The sequence below is a fragment of the Bos indicus genome, chromosome 21 (assembly GCF_029378745.1).
Source record: "Bos indicus isolate NIAB-ARS_2022 breed Sahiwal x Tharparkar chromosome 21, NIAB-ARS_B.indTharparkar_mat_pri_1.0, whole genome shotgun sequence".
NCBI lineage: Eukaryota > Metazoa > Chordata > Mammalia > Artiodactyla > Bovidae > Bos > Bos indicus.
Window position 1 is genome coordinate 32784981 of NC_091780.1, and position 17065 is coordinate 32802045.

Genomic DNA, 17065 nt, shown 5'->3' on the forward strand with positions numbered 1-17065 from the left:
TTTCCCTATCTATTTGCCATGAAGTGATGGGACCAGATGCCATGATCTTCGTTTTCTGAATGTTGAGCTTTAGGCCAACTTTTTCACTCTCCTCTTTCACTTTCATTGAGAGGCTCTTTAGTTCTTCTTCACTTTCTGCCATAAGGGTGGTGTCATCTGCATATCTGAGGTTATTGATATTTCTCCTGGCAATCTTGATTCCAGCTTGTGCTTCCTCCAGCCCAGCGTTTTTCATGATGTACTCTGCATATAAGTTAAATAAGCAGGGTGACAATATACAGCCTTGACATACTCCTTTTCCTATTTGGAACCGGTCTGTTGTTCCACATCCAGTTCTAATTGTTGCTTCCTGATCTGCATACAGATTTCTCAAGAGGCAAGTCAAGTGGTCTGGGATTCCCATCTCTTTCAGAATTTTCCACAGTTTATTGTGATCCACACAGTCAAAGGCTTTGGCATAGTCAATAATGCAGAAATAGATGTTTTTCTGGAACTCTCTTGCTTTTTCGATGATCCAGTCATTAGAGAAATGCAAATCCAAACCACAAGATACCATCTCACACCCGACAGAATAGCTACTATGAAAAAAAACAGCAAACAATTTTAGGCAAAATGTAGAGAAACTGGAACCTTTGTGCATTGTTCAGGGGAATCTCAAATGGTATTTCTGCTATGGAAAACAATATGGTGATTCCTCAAAAATGAAAAAAATATAGAATTACCATATGATCCAGCAATTCCACTTCTGAATATAAACCCAAAAGAACTGAAAGCAGGATCACAAAGAGATATTGGTACACCAAAGTTCACAGGAGCATTTTTCATAATAGCAAAAACATGGACGCAACCCAAGTATTTATTAACAGGTGAATGGATAAGCAAAATATGATATATACATATAACAGAGTATTATTCAGCTTTGTAAAGGAAGCAAAAATATACTGCAACATGGATAAGCCTCGAGGACATTATGCTAAGTGAAATAAGCCAGTCACAAAAAGACAAATTACTGTATGATTCCATTTACATGAAGTACTTTGAGTAGTCAGAGTCATAAAGACAGAAAGCATTATTGAGGTCCCATTTTGGTTGAACCAAGGAGTCCCATCTTGGTTGCCCGGGACTGGAGGGAAAGGAAAATGGGGATTTGTTGTTTATTGTCGACAGAGTTTGCTCCACAAGATGAAAAGAGTTATGGCGGGGGGGACTCCCCCAGTGGTCCAGTAGTTGCAATGCAGGGGACATAGGTTCGATCCCTGGTCGGGGAATCAGGATCCCACATTCCACGGAACAACTAAGCCCAAGGGCACTGCAACTACTAAGCCTGTGAACTACGACTAGAGAGTCTACAACTAAGACCTGAGGTAGCCAAATAAAGTAATTAATTTTTAAAAATTAAAAAGAAAAGATTTATGGGGATAGATGGTGGTGATTGCTGCACAACACGAAAGCATTTAAAACCACTGAACTGTATACTTAAAAATGGTTAAGATGATAAATTTTATGTTATGTATATTGAGCCACAAATTTTTTAAAAGACACTAAAAAGAGAGAATGGGAGGAAAGAACTTTGTGATGGTGAAAACAGATGATTCTTTTAAAAAAAAGTGACAGAAATCAGAATAGTGGTTCACTGTGGTAAGGGAAAAGAATATCAAGGAAGGAGTCTGAGGAAACTGAAGCAGTAAGAAAAAATATTCTAAATTTTCATAGGGGTATGGATTATACAGGTATATGCATTTGTCAAAACTCACTGAACTATATATTTTAGATCTATATGTTTTACTGTAACACTGAAAACTATACCTAATTTTTAAAAGTTTTTTAAAAGATCACAATTAATTTTATTTTAGATCATTCAGCTAGCAAAATTTTAAAGTCTAAAAACACCAAGTATTGTAGAGACTGTAAAACAACAGGATCTGTTACACACTAATGGTAGAAGGATAAAATGGGGCAATCACTTTGGAAATAAATTTTGGATTATCCCTTTAACATTTAGTACCATATAACCCAGCAACTCCATTCATAATTACATAGTGCAGGAGAATCTCTTGCACATGAACTATTATAAGAGTCATGTATAGGAATGTTTCTTGCATCAGTGTTCAAATTAGCAAACACCTGAAGACTGAATTTTTTATCACTCAATCCCAGAAATAAATAGTGTGATAACTAAGGTTATCAGGTTCAAACATTAAAGATGTCTTTATGTTTTAAAGACAACTCAGTTTAAGTATACATATATTATCACTTTGTTCAATGTGTGTGTGTATACAGTATAAATCCAAAATTAAGGCACAGAATTAAGGTACTATAATGATTTTTTTAGCATATTAAAAAGCAGAGATATCACTCGGTCGATAAAGGTCCTTTGAGTCAAAGCTAAGGTTTTTCCAATAGTCATGTACAGATGTGAGAGCTGGACTATAAAGAAGGCTGAGCTCTAAAGAACTGATGCTTTTCAACTGTGCTGTTGGAGAAGACTCTTGAGAGTCCCTTGGATTGCAAGGAGATCAGATCAGTCAGTCCTAAAGGAAATCAACCCTGAATATTCACTGAAGGACTGATGCTGAAGATGCAACTCCAATACTTTGGCTACCTGATGCAAAGAGCTGACTCATTGGAAAAGACCCTGATGATGGGAAAGGTTGAAGGCAAAAGGAGAAGGGGGCAGCAGAGGATGAGATGGCTGGATGGCATCACAAACTCAATGGACATGAGTTTGAGCAAACTCCGGGAGATAGTGAAGCACAGGGAAGCCTGGCATACTGCAGTCCATGGGATTGCAATGGGTCAGACACAACTGAGTGACTGAACAACAACAATGATTTTTTTTTTTTTAAGGTAGAATTTATTCTTTAAACATGGCTTTTAGGGAAGTAAAGACGGGAACTTATCTAAATGTTGGTTACATCATTGACACTATACTCATACACAAAATATCCTGCAGCTGTGAACACAAATGAAGTAGATCTAAGTATGCAGAAAGATTTCCAAGATATGGAAATAAGTTGAAAAATCAAGAAGTAGAACAGTACATTTTCACAGATTAAAATGAATTCCATAAGATATTTTAAATTTTATATATATATTTGCAAAAACAATTTGAAAGCTAATAAACTACTAACGGTACTTTCTTCTGAAGAGAGGGACAGAGGATCTAAGGTGAAAGAAAGACTTATTTTTCACTGTAAATCCTTTGGTACTATCTGAATTTCTGACCATGTACCTGTTTTTCAATTTACTTGGAGGGAAGGGAAAAAGATGCTCTCAAAATACTTTATGTTCTGGCAAGCAACTTCTTCATGCCTCACAGGAGGGGAAGAGCCAAAATAATCTTGAATAAGAACAAAATAGGAGAATTCAAAATAGGAGTATTGTGAATTAAATACTACAAAATCTATAGTAATCAGACAATGTGGTACTAGCACAAGAGAAGATGTATAAATCAATGGAATGTATTTGAAAGTCCAGAAATAGCTTCCCAGGTGACACTAGTGGTAAAGAATATGCTTGCTAATGAAGGAAACACAAGAGACGCAGGTTTGACTCCTGGGTCCAGAAGATCCCCGGGGTCTGGAAGATCCCCTGGAGTAGGAAATGGCAACCTGCTCCAGTGTGCTTGCCTGGAAAAATTCCATGGACAGAGGATGCAGGTGGCCTACTCTCCTACTCCATGGGGTCTCAAAGAGTCAGACATGACTGAACATGAGCACGATATTCATTAAGGGCACCATGCTAATTCAATGGCCTAGGACAACTCGGTATCTGAACATGCAAAAGAATGAAGTTGAGCCTCTACTTCACATCACATATAAAAATTAACTCAAAATAAAACACAGATCTAAATTTAAGATCTACAACAGTAAAACTCATATTTGAAAGAAAATACAAATTAATCTCCATTACCATGGATTTCTTAGATAAAACACCAAAATCATAAGCGATAGAAACAGATAAATATAAAATCTTTGTGCTTCAAAGAACAATACTGAGAAAGGGAAATGACAACTCACAGAAGGGGAGAAAATATTTGCAAATCATATATTTCATAAGTGACTTTATCCAGGATATATAAAGAACTCTTACAATCAAAGAATAACCTAATTTTTAAATGGGCAAAGCATTTGCATAGGCCTTTCTCAAAAAAAGATATACAAATGGCCGTTAAGCACAAGGAAAGATATTCAGCATCACCAGCCATTAGGGAGGTACAAATCAAAATCACAATGAGTGGTTGACAACCATTAGAATAGCTGTAATTTAAAAAAAAAGAGGACAATAACAAATGTTGGTGATGATATGGCAAAACAAATCATGTACTGCTGGTGGGAATGTGAAGTGAAACGGTCTCCTTGGAAAACTATTTGGCAGTTCCTCAAAATACTAGACATGGATTTACCAAACGACCCAACAATTCCATTCTTAGGTATATAACTGAGAGAAATGAAAACATGTACACACAAAAACTTATACACAACTGTTCATAGCAAAATATTCATAACCAAAATGTAGAAACAATCTAAATGTTCACCAACTGATGAAGAAATATGGTATATACATATTGCAGAGTACAGCTCCTGACCAAGAAATCCACCTGTGACTTTTCCAACCCAGCCAAAAATTACTACGAAGGCCCCAGCAGACCTCACATGGGAAACCTGCCCTTCCCTCACCAGGTTTGGTGCACAGCCAACACACTGCAGTCTCTGAAGAAAGTTGCGGTCAAGGATGCAGACCCCCAGGTTGACCATGCTCTTTAGCACAGCTGCATCCCTAGCCCAGGTATATTCTTCCAGAAGTTTCTTTAATCTGTGGCCTGCAGCTGAGGTGCTTCTTCTGCGATCTTCATATTAGGAAGGAAACATTAGAGATACTTTTTCTCTACTCTGACTCAATACTTTTCCACTCCAGTCCTTCCATCTCAGCCTCCAAATAGCCGTGGGTCCATAAAACTGCAGGAACTTTTTGTTTAGTGCTCCCTCAGCTGTGAGAGGACTCCCCTCGCCACTCCCCCACCCCCATACTGATTCTCCTCAGTGAGAGGACCTGTACTTTCTCAGGTGTAGCCTCTTGCTTATACTATCTCAGTAAGTGAATAAATGCTAGACCATCACTTTCATTTTGGAATGTTGTTTTTAACCAGCTACTCTTGACACTTGGAAGCTCAGTACTACCCCTACCCTCAACCCCACCTCTCCCTCTGTCTCTCTCTCTTAAGTCAGCTAAATCCCTGACACATATAATAGAATATTATTCAGCCATAAAAAGGAAAGAAGGACTGGTTCATGATGAATGAACCATGGATGAACCGTGAAAACTTTATGCTAGATGAAGAAGTAAGTCACAGAAGACTACACATTGTACGATTTCATTTATACGAAATGTCCAGAATAGGCAGCCCCACAGAGAAAGTAGATTAGTAGTTGCCTGGGACTGAGTAGAGGGAGGAATGAGAAGTGACTGCTAATGAGTACTGATTTCTCTTTGGAGTAATGAACATATTCTAAAATTAGACTGAGATGATAGTTGCATAACTCTGTAAATTTAATTAAATACCAAATTTAAATAAACAAGTGAATTTTATGATATGTAAATTATTTCTCAGTAAAGCTGTTTTTTTTAAATGTTAGTTTCCAACATTCTCAGAGAACCAGTGAAATGAAAAATGGATAAAAGCAGAATATACTGCTTTGTAAAGGAGTTTGTAAAATATCCTTTAAACAATATAAAGGATATTTACATTACTCAGAGTACTGAAGATATCCTTCAGTACTCTGAGTCATGGACTAATATGATGACATTTATCTTTTAGAAAAAGCACCCTTATAAGTGTGACAAGAATGGCTTAGGGTGGAGCTGGATTCAAGGTGGAAAGACCAGATGACAGGCTTATAATGGTATATTTTAAAAAATCAAAAGATGAAGAAGATTTGAGCCAAGACACATAAGAAAAGGAAAAGGGCTTTGATATTATTGTTGGAGTAGAACACCAGCCACAGAAATCAAACACTAACATACTAAAGGATATATCCTTATTTTATAAGCCCCCCCCAAACAGTGGGAACTAAAGAAAATAATCAGCTCCAAGAGAACAGAGTGGTAGAAAACTCTTAATAACAGAACTATTAAAGTAGTTACCAGATATTGTAATCTATGCCTTAACTAATTAAAGGTTTGCCTTTAAGAATATCAGATTATAATGCAAATATCTTTCTCAAGTGTGTGTCAGAGAACAGCTGTGTGAACCACATCTTTGAGTATGAAAAACAAAGTCAAAATTCACTCAAAACTATTTTAATCACTAGAACCAGCTCCTTTCATATCAATCAAATGTCCTACAAATTAAAAGTAAGCATGCTATATATATAGCTTTATAATAAATAGTATTTGCTTCCTATTAAAACTCAGAGGAAAAGACATTAAATTTATAAAGCCTTAAATTTTTCAGAAACAATTATTTCTCATTATAAATACATTTTAAAAGACAAGTGTATTCATAAAATATCTCACCTTGGGTTTTCAGAAAAATCCACAGAAAAATATTTATAGCATAAGTTCCAGTTTAGGCAGACACCTGAATTGAAAAAAAAGGAAAACGATAAGTCAATATGACTAAATCTGAGTAGAGAACTTAATATTTTCAAGAGGAGAAACCTAACTTGACTGTTCAAATTTTATGTTCAAGTTGTTCTTTAGAAACCTGTAGACTGTCAAGGATATTAATTCTGCTAAACTTTCTATTATCTATAATTATTTAACATTTTGAAAACTCTTGAAATTAAAAAAAAAAGAGTATCAAAACATATATTAACAAGGGGTGAGGGGAATCAAGAGGAACATTTTTCTTTTACCTGTTCAAGTTTTCAAAAGAAAAGGCATTTTCTAAAAGTCTGCACTCCCTATAAAATCACCATTATGACCTCCCATCCTCACAAAAATGACAGTACTCAAAATATCTGAAAATGAAAAAGTAAACCAACAGCATGTGTTTATAAAACTTAAAAGGGAAGAGTATATGAAACAAATGGCTAATAAACTATGAAAACTCATCTATATTGGCCAAGGAAATCAAATTGAGATATCATCTTTCATCAATAAAATTAGAGTTGTTTGTAAAATAAGATGTTAGTCATTAGTGCTGTTCCAGTTCTCCTCCTTCTGAGACTCACAGTAGAATTGCACTTCACTGCTCTGTTTCATCTCTGTTTGGGCTATGTGACTTGCTTTAGCCACTAAAATGTACATAGACATATGAGATACTATCAAGCATAAGTTTCAGGAAAGAAAGTGAAGTCGCTCAGTCGTGTCCGACTCTTTGCGACCCCATGGACACCAGGCTCCTCCGTCCATGGGATTTTCTAGGCAAGAGTACTGGAGTGGGTTGCCATTTCCTTCTCTAGGGAACTTCTCGACCCAGGGATTGAACCCAGGTCTCCCACATTGTAGACAGACACTTTACTGTTTGAGCCACCAGGGAAGTCCACAAGTTTCAGGAACCAGTACACAATTGGAAGGCCTACCCAGGTAACAAGATGGAGCTCTGATTAGGATGGTTCACTAAATGACTCCAAAGAGAAAGAGAGAAGACATTGTTGATATGTGTTAGACATGTAGCACGAGCAAAAAATAAACTTTGTTGTATTAAACCACTGAGATTTGGAGGACTGTTACTATAGCATCAGTTCAGTTCAGTTCAGTTCAGTCGCTCAGTCATGTCCGACTCTTTGCAACCCCATGAATCATAGCACGCCAGGCCTCCCTGTCCATCACCATCTCCTGGAGTTCACTCAGACTCATGTCCATCGAGTTGGTGATGCCATCCAGACATCTCAACCTCTGTCATCCCCTTCTCCTCCTGGCCCCAATCCCTCCCAGCATCAGGGTCTTTTCCAATGAGTCAACTCTTCTCATGAGGTGGCCAAAGTATTGGAGTTTCAGCTTCAGCATCAGTCCTTCCAATGAACACCCAGGACTGACCTCCTTTAGGATGGACTGGTTGGATCTCCTTGCAGTCCAAGGGACTCTCAAGAGTCTTCTCCAACACCACAGTTCAAAAGCATCAATTCTTCGTTGCTCAGCTTTCTTCACAGTCCAGCTCTCACATCCATACATGACCACTGGAAAAACCATAGCCTTGACTAGACGGACTTTTGTTGGCAAAGTAATGTCTTTGCTTTTCAATATACTATCTAGGTTGGTAATACTTTCCTTCCAAGGAGTAAGCGTCTTTTAATTTCATGGCTGCATAATCTACCACTATACTGACAGCCACTAATGATAATGTAATACAATTACATAATTATAATAATACAATGATGCCATATAATGGGCATCTTTGCACACAGTTTGTGGCAGTGTAAATAGGTAAAATCTTCCCTGGAAAGCAATTTTGCAATGCACAAGAGCCTTTAAAAGTTAAAACCATTTGATCTAGTAACTTTTTCTTTTAGAACTCTGTCCTAAATAATAAAAAATCCAAACAAATATTTATATCATAGCACATTTATGACTGTAAAGAAGTGGAAACAAACTAAATGTTCAACTGATTGTTTAATAAGTTAGAATAAGCAATCATTAAAATTATGTATCATAAATGCTTAATGACTAGTAGAGGAAACTGTGTGAACTTTATTATCTGTTCAATTTTTCTGTATATGCAATTCTAGAACAGACACAACTAATCCATAGCAACAGAAAGCAGGCCAGTTGTTACAGTAGCAATGTTGTTGAAAGAACTAACTACAAAGGTGTTTAAGAGAAACATTGATGGCAATGTTCTATGTTTTGATTGTCGTGGTGACCATAGAGATATATACATTAGTTAACACTCATCAAACTATACCGCACATTAATCATAGCTTACTAAAGTTGATTTTTAAAATAAAATTAGAAAATGCTTCATGACAGGAAAATGTTCATCTACTGAGTAATTTGAATTATGTATAATGCATACATGAGCACAGAAAAAGACTAGAACTACCCACTCCAGTGCTCTTGCCTGGAGAATCCCGGGGACGGGGGAGCCTGGTGAGCTGCCATCTATGGGGTCACACAGAGTCGGACACGACTGAAGCTACTTAGCAGCAGCAGCAGCAGCATGATGTCAGTAGTACTTTACATAAAGATTATAGGTAATTCAAGTTTTTCCATATGTTTTGTACTTTCAAAATGCTCCGAGTAAGTATGTACTTTTATGTTTATGTTAATGGCATTTTATGGAGAACCAAAGTCTGAAACCTAGAATCAGTCTGAGGATTTATTAATTTATCCATTCAGTATTGACTGCATGCCTCCATGTACATACAGCAGTCTGTGTGGCTACAGTTATGCTTCTGAACCTGGGTGCTGTTTTCCCAAGGTTCAGTTAGATGTGCCAATGAAAGTACAAGCATCAACAATCTGCAAGCCACATCTGTTTATCACCTTTACACCAGCAAATGACAGTTAGGTCATGACTATTTCTAAGAATTGTATGCATTAATGATTATTTATTTACCTAGTCTTTCTGAAAATAAGCTTAAAACTTCCATAATATTTAATATTGACACGTATTGCTTTGAATTTATGTATTTTAATTATATTTATGAATATTATAATGTTATATGCATTGATAAATATTCATTAAGTTTTTTATTATTTAATCATTTATTTAAACAATTAAAAGCTTTTACAAATATAAAAATCACTACAGTGTTTATACTTATAACATTAATAGTTCAGTTCAGTTCAGTTGCTCAGTTGTGTCCGACTCTTTGCAACCCTATGAATCGCAGCACGCCAGGCCTCCCTGTCCATCACCAACTCCCAGAGTTCACTCAAACTCACGTCCATCGAGTCAGTGATGCCATCCAGCCATCTCATCCTCTGTTGTCCCCTTCTCCTCCTGCCCCCAATCCCTCCCAGCATCAGGGTCTTTTCCAATGAGTCAACTCTTCTCATGAGGTGGCCAAAGTACTGGAGTTTCAGCTTTAGCATCATTCCTTCCAAAGAAATCCCAGGGCTGATCTCCTTCAGAATGGACTGGTTGGATCTCCTTGCAGTCCAAGGGACTCTCAGGAGTCTTCTCCAACACCACAGTTCAAAAGCATCAATTCTTTGGTGCTCAGCCTTCTTCACAGTCCAACTCTCACATCCATACATGACCACTGGAAAAACCATAGCCTTGACTAGACGGACCTTTGTTGGCAAAGTAATGTCTCTGCTTTTCAATATGCTATCTAGGTTGGTCATAACTTTCCTTCCAAGGAGTAAGCGTCTTTTAATTTCATGGCTGCAATCACCATCTGCAGTGATTTTGGAGCCCAATATAGCAGAAAAATATAAATGAAACACCGAAAGAGATAAATGTGGCAATGAAGATAGCATTAAACAAAAAGAACCAGGAGTATTAGGTTAATCAAATAGAAACATACAATGATATAACTTATAAGCTATAATCAATAGGGAAGGATCTAATAGGAAATATTTGTCACAGAGCATGGCAATTCAAGATAGTGGGGACAGGAGTTAAACACGAAAAAGTGTACTACCTTCTCACGTCAGAAAGATCTAAGATGCCTACTCTACTACAGGGAATACATATGAAGCAAAAAAACTGGGGCAAACATAAAAGAGAGTCTGATTCAAAAACAATTTTAAACCAATGGGCACAGGGATTAAATCATTATGCTTAGTTACACCTGTATAATATATTGCTTTCTCAAGTTTGATCTTTGGACTTATTATACGTTATATCCAAAAAACACTAAATTGTTCATAGTTTAAAATAAAATACAAATACTACATTATTTATACTAATAATCATTAAGAAGTGCTAGAGCAATGTGTATTTATCAAGATATAGCTATTAAATATCAGAATAAAATAGTCTTAGACATCAAAGATATAACACAAGAAATATCTAGGAATTAATCAAAAAATGAATAAAATATTTGAGACATCAGGGAGCTTTCACGGCACTTAGAAATGAAGGACATAATCTGAAACACAAAATTATCAAGATGCAAGAAAATGAATAAACAATTTTCGATGAGTATTGGCTTCCTGATCTTTAGAAAATATGTTATAACTGTGTGTATGTGTGTGTGTGTTAGTCGCTCAGTCATGTAAGACTCTATGCGATCCCATGGACTATAGCCCACAAGGCTCCCCTGTCCATGGAATTCTCCAGGCAAGAATACTGGAGTGGGCTGTCATTCCCTCCTCCCGGGGATCTTCCTGACCCAGGGATAGAACCCAAGTTTCTTGCCTTGGAGGCGGACTCTAGTGTTTGAGCCACTAGGGAAGCCCAAAATTATAAGTATTCTATAAAAATACAGGCAAATGGAAAAACCCTATCACCAAGCTGGTCTTGGTTTCTAAATTTTAGAAACCTTAAGTAATAATTGCCCCAGTTAACAAAATCAAGGGCTAAACTACGGCCTGGCAGCCAAATCCAGTCCATTCCTATTTTTATCTGGCCCCTGACAATGATTTTTACATTTTTAAGTCAGTTTAAAAAAAAAAAAAAAAAAAAGGACTATGCAATGGAGACAGTATGTAGCCATAAAACTCAAAATATTTACTATCTCACCCTTTACAGAAAAAATTTTGCTAACCTCTGAACTAAACAATTCATAACCAGGTAAAACAGGTCACAGTGGCAGCTCTAATCCAAATTTCCAAGTGTGCCATGGTATCACAGTACATTACAACTAGAAGGAAGCCCTAACATCATCTTTCCTCTGCAGCATGTTACAAAGGAAGTGCCCAGTCTTCCTGGCCTCCCATCTCCTAAACTCAAGCACTTTACATTCCATCACAACACTGGCTCCCTTTTCTTCTGTGGAGTAATTTGAAAATAAAAGAGAGGTATAGTAGAGTAAATATGCTTTCCTCCAACTCTCCACTGAGCCCTAACAGTCAAATTGACCAAAATAAGCTACTGATAACCATAATTGACCAGCTCAGCATCAAGGGTCATTTCTATTTTCTCAGCTTCATCTCTTCCTACAATATTCACATATCCTCCATACCAAGCAAATAAACCTACTCAACATTCCTGAAAAAGTATCTTGTTCTTTTTGTCCTGAGGACCTTGGTTTATGCTATTTCCTTCTGTGGACAAATCCTCTTTTCTCCACCTATCCAAATTCCTACCATCTTTCATGGCCCAATTCAACATTCATGACACTTTCAAAAAGTTTATAATTCTATAGAAAACATAGGTCAGGTTCATTCAAAAAAGTAAAAAATAAATATCCCCAAAGGTGTAACAAACAAAATGTTATAGAAATTCCAAAGAATAAAATATTAAGGGAAATGTTAGCTAAGGTTTTGAGAAAGCCTTTGAATAAGATGTTAAAGGACACAGGAAAAGAGGGCATTAAAGGAAGTGGAAATGGAATGACCAAAGGTACAAAAGGAGCAATTTGTTACGGCAAATATTCTCACTATTTTTTTGTTTCCCTAGATATGGTTCTAGCCAAATGATGGCATATATAATGTTGTTAATTTCTAAAGAAACTGAGCTACCCAAAAAGTGAAATAAGTTACAAAAAATCACAGATGTAGTATGTTGGTTAAGGTAATCAGTTTTCAAAAAGTAGACAGTCTATACCTTCTTAAAGTTTTCCATTAGCCTTTGTAAACAACAACAAGAAATACAACATACCTGCTAAACCAAATACAAATTCTGTGCATTTAAGGTTGAATCTGTCATTTTCATAACGTTAAGCACACCCAACGGAGAAGGCAATGGCATCCCACTCCAGTACTTTTGCCTGGAAAATCCCATGGACAGAGGAGCCTGGTGGGCTACAGTCCATGGGGTCGCTAGAGTCGGACATGACTGAGCAACTTCACTTTCACTTTTCACTTTCATGCATTGGAGAAGGAAATGGCAACCCACTCCAGTGTTCTTGCCTGGAGAATCCCAGAGACGGGGAAGCCTGGTGGGCTGCTGTCTCTGGGGTCGCACAGAGTTGGACACGACTGAAGCGACTTAGCAGCAGCAGCAAGCACACCCAAAGAACTGAAAGTTTTCACTTTTTAATTATTTTAGCTTCCTTTCTACTGAGTAATTTTATTCCATGGATAAGCAAATTTTGAATAGCTCACTCCATACCTAGGGCCCAGTAGATGCTATCTATATACTTTTTGAATTGATATTGGAATATAATATACATTTCACTGAAACTACTCATTCTAATTATTCAGAGTAATAGAAAGTGGAGAGAAAATAAGTAACATTGATTGAAAACGCTACAAAAATGAAGCCATAAATAAACTATCATTTCAAAATCTTCCTTGAAATAAATAATCTATTAATATTTACCAGTATCTCAAACCTTTATTGTAGCCTTTGTTGTAACACTACACACACATCATCATCAAGACAGTCATTTTTGCTAAATATAGCTTTAGGGAGAAAAATCACATAATTTGATACCCAGAAAAATGCCAGTAGTTCACCTTTGTATTCTTCACAATTCTTAGCACATAGTGGTGCTTTCAAATCATTCATTGAGTTGAACAGTCATACAGCAAATGTTTACTCTGCTGTCCATATAAGTTCATTATATTTCATAGGTATGAGTCATGAGCTCTGACAACAAAAGCAGAACTTACACCACTACAAATCCTTGACATATTTCAAGAGCTCTCAGAAACATGAAGAGATATCCATGGATATATTCCCTAAATTATGCAAGTATAAGAAGATACACCCACTCACTGTTGTAGATTTGCTATATTTAGATGACTCTTGAATTGAATTATTCAAGCATATACCAATACAGCATTGAAGGGGGTCCACATACTTGCTCCTGACAGTCTGGAAACAAAAGCTCCTATTCAGATAAAAGATGACAGGCAACAGGAATCTGACAGGCCAGTAATTTACTTCCTTTTCTGCACATTGGAATTTGTAGGCCTCCACAGTCATTAAGCAAAATTAGTTTCATGATGTCAGCCAAAAAGCCTCATGGGCAATAGTTTTATGTCATTAAAAAACCCACCAACCTCAATCTGTCTGAATTTGTGTTTGCTCATTAGAAGCCTCTCAATGAATCAGCAGAGTTTTTTCATTGCACTCTTGCTCTATCAATGCTTGGTGTAGCCCCCAACTGTAACAAATTCCTATTCTCCCTTCTTTCCCTACACCGAAAATAATTTAGATATAGTTGAAGAAGCTAAATATCAAATAGTCTAGCAGTTCTTTACCAATAATGGATCAATTTCAAAGATACAAATGCGGTATACAAATATTCAACAAACTTAAGAATCAAGGGTTAGAGACATCTTCATCTTCCATTTTTCCTACTCGTTAATGTCTGAATCTTCCACTGTCTCTCACACTCTACCTTTGTAAGTGCTATTTTCCCCTCAGCTTGGTTAGAATCTCCTCCTTGAATCTGACTTGGGCAAATTTCTAGTCACCAGAGAAGTCTTCACTACTTTTCCCCAAAAAGACTCAAGCAATCCTTCCCCTATGTACTGTCTACATATTTTCATTACATACTTCTCAAATTGGGTATTAACTCTTAGCCTATAGTCAGAGACTGAGCACACCCTGGCAGAGCTAATATTCAGCTGGTTCGCACCACTGTAGCCTTAAGGGTTGTGCTGAAATACTTCTGTAATATGGTCTGGCAAACAGTCACTGCCCTAAACGTCACCAACTCTAAGATAACTGCTGATGGCCCCGTCTCTCTACTATCATCACCACCACCACCACTCCAACTCAGCAACAAAAGCAGCAAAGCCTGATACAGTGTAAAGAACGGAGGGGTCCTTCAAAACCCTGAATCTAGTGCTATGGCCATCTTGATTGGCTGATGCCTGTGTTGTAGTGACCAATAAATACTTTTATCACTCTTGCTTCCTTGTATACAAAGCCTTGTATCCAAAGCATACGGTAGACCTTTAACAAACTGTTAATTCTTTACTAAAATAATGAATTAATTAATAACCAGCTCTACTCAATGACCCAAGACCAATGGGTATGTCATCAAACTTATGCAGACAGTAATCAGATTGACAAGAAAAACCCAGGTCCTTAAGTATAAGATAGGAAAAGTTGTCAGGTCTGCCTATTTTCTATGCTTGCTTTCAGCCACTGATAAAAATAAACACTTAATTTGACAATGTGGGCAAAAATCTTCAATGTAATACTTCATAGTGCATATGATTCAGGGTTGTGTTTTTTTTTTACATTACTAAACAAAGTTCTTATAAAATGATCTATCTATAAAAATACGACAAACCGTGATCACCGAATTCTAATCAGTATCTTGAACAGGAAGACAGGTAGCACTAAGGAAGAACACAAGTAATTAATTCAAATGGAGAGGAAAAGGCAAGAATAAGAAAAGTCAGTTAATTATGAATCACATGTCTAATTACAGACTTTGCCGGGGGCTTCAGATACTTCCAATTAGTTTTACTTGGTATATTAATTAAAAATAGAACATCATGAGAGAATTTTCTAATCACAGGAATTCACTGAGCATGTAAAATCAAATTTTAAGTTATCTTTCTAATTTAATAATTAAATATTCAATTATATATGATAATTATTTTGAAAGTCATCAATAAAATACACATCACATTAAAGTCAAGTTACTCAGAACACTATTAAGGTAGTAACAGAATCTTTAAAAAATCCATAAGGGAGATGTATAGCTGAAAGAAGGATGAATATGTAACTTTAATAAGAAATTTGAACTTTAAATACTGATACCCCAATCATTTTAGGCCACTTACTTTCTAGTAGTAAAATCATCTTTCAGTCATACTATAGGGAGTTTCAGAGGGCTATAAAATTTAAATATTAACATAATAATGGAGAGAAGAATAATAACCACATTTTCTAAAAGAGAAGCTTAATTATCTAATTTCTACATTGTCCTATTAATCTAATGTTAATTTTTAGTAAAATAACGCTGTTCTACATACACAACTGCTAATGAAAAATTCTAGAAGGTAACAAAATCTCAAACAAGAAGCATCATGTAATATTTAGAACAAATCAAGGAAGACCAGCCTGACATTCAATTATTAAATTAGAAACAAGGAAAGAGAAAACAAATACTAATTTTAATTTAATAAAAGCTTTTGAAGTCTTACTAATTCTAATTTGAAACAACCATGTAAATTTATCTTGGATATTAGCACAACCATATGAACTCAAACAGCAAATGTACACGATGAATAGGTTAAGTAATAGTAACTGTACCACTTATGGAGTAACTATAAATAATATATGAGACAATACAATGTGATTTACATAGATTGTTAATTTTCACAACCACCTTGCAAGGCAGATAATCATCCCTACTTTACTAATGATGAATCTCTGCTAGAAATAATCTTGTCAAGGTCAGCTAGTAAGTAGCAGAGTAAAGATTCAAACCACTATTACACAGGCTCTGTGCTGGCTGCTATACCCCACTGCCTGACCAGATGAACTCAATGAATTAAAGTAGATCAACTTAGCACTTAAGTCCCATGGTATATTAGCTCTCCTAAATGGATGAAGTCAAGACGATGACCACTATCCCAATAGATGCAACTATCAAAATACCTAAGGAAAATAACAACTTTGTAATTATATTTCCAACCCTGATTTAGGAAATCAACAGTGTTTCCAGTCAGCTTAAGGGTTGTCACAAAATTCTGTTTTCATTAAATTCACTTTGATATAAATAAATAAATTAATAAAAAGGAATTTTTAAACAACTTACAAACACTTAGATGCAGACATAGCAGAATGCTGAAGGGCGAAAAATCAAGTAAGAGAATATAATTTTTTACACCTTTAGAATCTTCTGTCAAGAAATTCTAGGACTTCCCTGGTGGTCCAGTGGTTAAGAATCTACCTGCCAATGAGGGAGACACAGGTTTGACCCTGGTCTGGGAAGATTCCACATGCCATGGAACAACAGCCCGCACACCTCAACTAGCGAGCATGCACTCTAGTGCTGCAACTACTGAAGCCTGCACACCCTAGAGACTGTGCTCTGCAGCGAGAAGCCCCTCAATGACAAGCCCTCACACCACAACTAGAGAGTAGCCTCCA

The 17065-nt window shown here is 36.4% G+C and overlaps 1 protein-coding gene across 20 annotated transcripts in view; it reads right to left on the bottom strand.

Annotated features, from left to right (window-relative positions):
- Positions 1 to 17065, bottom strand: part of PEAK1 (pseudopodium enriched atypical kinase 1) — a 315210-nt gene that overhangs the window by 246883 nt on the left and 51262 nt on the right. For 18 of the 20 annotated variants that reach the window (XM_070775352.1, XM_070775332.1, XM_070775335.1 and 15 more), the window contains one exon: positions 6517 to 6580. The exons of 1 other annotated variant lie outside the window; for it this stretch is intronic. The gene's annotated coding sequence lies outside the window, so the exon portion shown is untranslated. Of the gene's footprint in view, positions 1 to 6516; positions 6581 to 7983; positions 8124 to 17065 lie in introns of all 20 variants that reach the window. One more of the 20 variants, XM_070775341.1, reaches the window with a different exon arrangement.